Source organism: Penaeus japonicus, unplaced genomic scaffold, assembly GCF_977035675.1.
Source record: "Penaeus japonicus unplaced genomic scaffold, GWHDUDI00000001_assembly GWHDUDI00000034, whole genome shotgun sequence".
Classification (NCBI taxonomy): domain Eukaryota; kingdom Metazoa; phylum Arthropoda; class Malacostraca; order Decapoda; family Penaeidae; genus Penaeus; species Penaeus japonicus.
Window position 1 is genome coordinate 19,331,611 of NW_028234436.1, and position 2,500 is coordinate 19,334,110.

The 2,500-nt window shown below is 38.8% G+C and overlaps 1 protein-coding gene across 2 annotated transcripts in view; it reads right to left on the reverse strand.

The window, feature by feature from the left end:
* PIG-B (phosphatidylinositol glycan anchor biosynthesis class B) overlaps window positions 1-2,500 on the reverse strand; it is a 14,275-nt gene that overhangs the window by 1,288 nt on the left and 10,487 nt on the right. The window lies entirely within an intron of this gene.

Consider the following 2,500-nt stretch of genomic DNA (forward strand, 5'->3'; position numbering starts at 1 on the left):
TGAATGCATACAAATGAACATTAGACTTAAATCATCATTATTTCTCTTATTTATAAATTTAAAAAGGACATCTGGTTGTATAAATAATTCACTACATGTTAATCACATGGACAATATTCAAAATAACATGAAATAGTGTTTAAACACAGCTGCATTATAACCACAGCAATGCAGCAGGAGTGTGAGAGAATACAAACGTTGCCAGTTTCGCTAAATCAGGATGTCCCCATAGATGAAAATTATTTCAAATTCTACTACTGTAATCTTTTATTTGCACCTACACTGAAGTAATAGCTTGAATATCTGATACAAATATCTAACAATATCATACGTTCATTTTCAGCCAATCTTGAGCCAATAATGCACAGTTGCCACATCACTGAAACTTACAATATTGAATGGACAGATAAAAAAACACAGAATATAGTTATCTAAGGTCAATTTGTAGCAGTATTATTAGGTCATAGTGAATATCTGAGGATGTACCTTAATATCACAAAATATCCATGCAGAAATCAATGTGCACTGAAAAGACGTAGAATTTGGATTCCTCCTTAGGGTTCTCAACATCCAAGTCAAGCACAACTGCACCTTGTTGGACAACTTCCCCATCTCTGATGAAGATGGTGATGGGGTGTGTTCTTGCTACCACCCACTTGTTCTCACCCAAGACTCTGACCAATAAGCTGCTGTTTGCTGATGACTGCCTCCCTTGCCTACACACTGAAGCTTTAAAGTGAATTGTAAACTTTTATGCAGAGGTGGCTAAGGCCTCACTATTAGCTATAAGAAGGTAGAGATAATGACAACAACAATAATGATCTACAGGTCAACTCAGATCACCATTGACGACAATACACTTAACCTCTTGAAAACGAGGATACGTATACTGCTTCCTCACAGCACTCGTGGCATATCCGAGGATGTGTCATGGCTAAGTTGTGTCAGCATTAGTGTTTCTCTTTCTTCTGGATACTGTACGATGGCTTACTTGACTTTCATTATTATTATATAGGAGTGTGATTCGCTTATACCAGGAGAGGTACAGATGTGCCCCAGTAGCAATACTTTTATTATTTTTTTATGGAACATTATGTAGAAATATGAACCTTATTATTAGTTTACCATACTACTTCAACTATTTTCTTTTGTCCTTTGAGTTACTGAGGTCTCTCACCAAGGTCACTCTTCTCACCCTCCTCCCAACCCATGTAAATAACTTGTCACATGCACAGGGGGAAGAGGTTGATTATCCATATATCTGATATATAGTACTTGATGATTATGTTGAGGTTTTGGCTTAAAAATTGTCATAATCAATAGCGATGTTTAAAATTTGGTGCACATCGGCATCCTGAATTTGGCGTGGGGCGCATTTTCTAGTGTTTGGAGTGAAGAGGTTAACCCTTTGTGGACAGGGGATAGATTTGCTTGCCCATTCTCCAGGATGGGTTTTGTTTCAGAGCGAGGTGGCTTCACACAACATACTTTGACTTTTCCCACTTTATTTTGGTCAGTCATTATAAAACTAGAGCCATTTTTGTGTTTTATTTTTTGTGTGTTTTATTGTATTGAGAGACTTATATGTGTCATATCACAGGCTCTATCAATGCTGCAGTTGACTAAAATTGTAGTATAGGATCCATATCAGCTCATTATTTTCTTTATACTCAGTGCTGTTTTATGGGAGGACAAAAAGCAACTTTATTTTTTCGTATCTATGTACTGTCATGAATAAATACAAAATATATAACCATCTATGATGAAAATAACATGAAGAGGTAGGGAAGAGGAAGGAAACCTGTGCTTATGACTATGAGTGCCACAGTAAAAAGCATCCCTTCTGGCACAGGGGCATATTTTAGACACTGGGCATGGGTTGAGTCACCTTCCTCTTCTTGTTCTGCCTGTACATCCTTCATCGGGATGTCGGTAACCTGCTGTGAGCCATCTCTCTATAAAGATAGTGCTTGCTAGAGACCATGGATGAGTACCATTCAAGGCTCTCTCTCCTGCTGGTGCTAAAAGAAAGTAGTGCCATCTAGGTTTTGAATGTTAGGTTTGCTAAACCCTCTCTCAACAGGTGGTACACCATGGGTACCGCGCATTCAAGGCCCGTTGGCAGGGTGCCGGCATACAGCGTTGATCATTTAATTGATTTAGGCCTATGCGTTCGAGAGCTCCGGCATTGCACTTTGTAAGGCTGGAATGCCCCCGGTATGAATGGGTTAATACTATGGTAATTATGGTAATTATGACTGTAATAGTCATCACCATTACTTCTTACTCATAGCTCAATAAAATAGCACAGTCATCCAAAAATCCCCAAATGTCATGAACATCATGATGCTTGTCGTCAGGCCAAAGCTCCTGCATCAAGTATGTTATGACACCCGTACACAATTGGTTAACCCAATCACAATGTATTTTTGCCTAATTTCACTCAAGCCTGCAAAATAGTATGTGCCGCGAGCTTCCTGCTGTGAAATTTCAGGAGGCA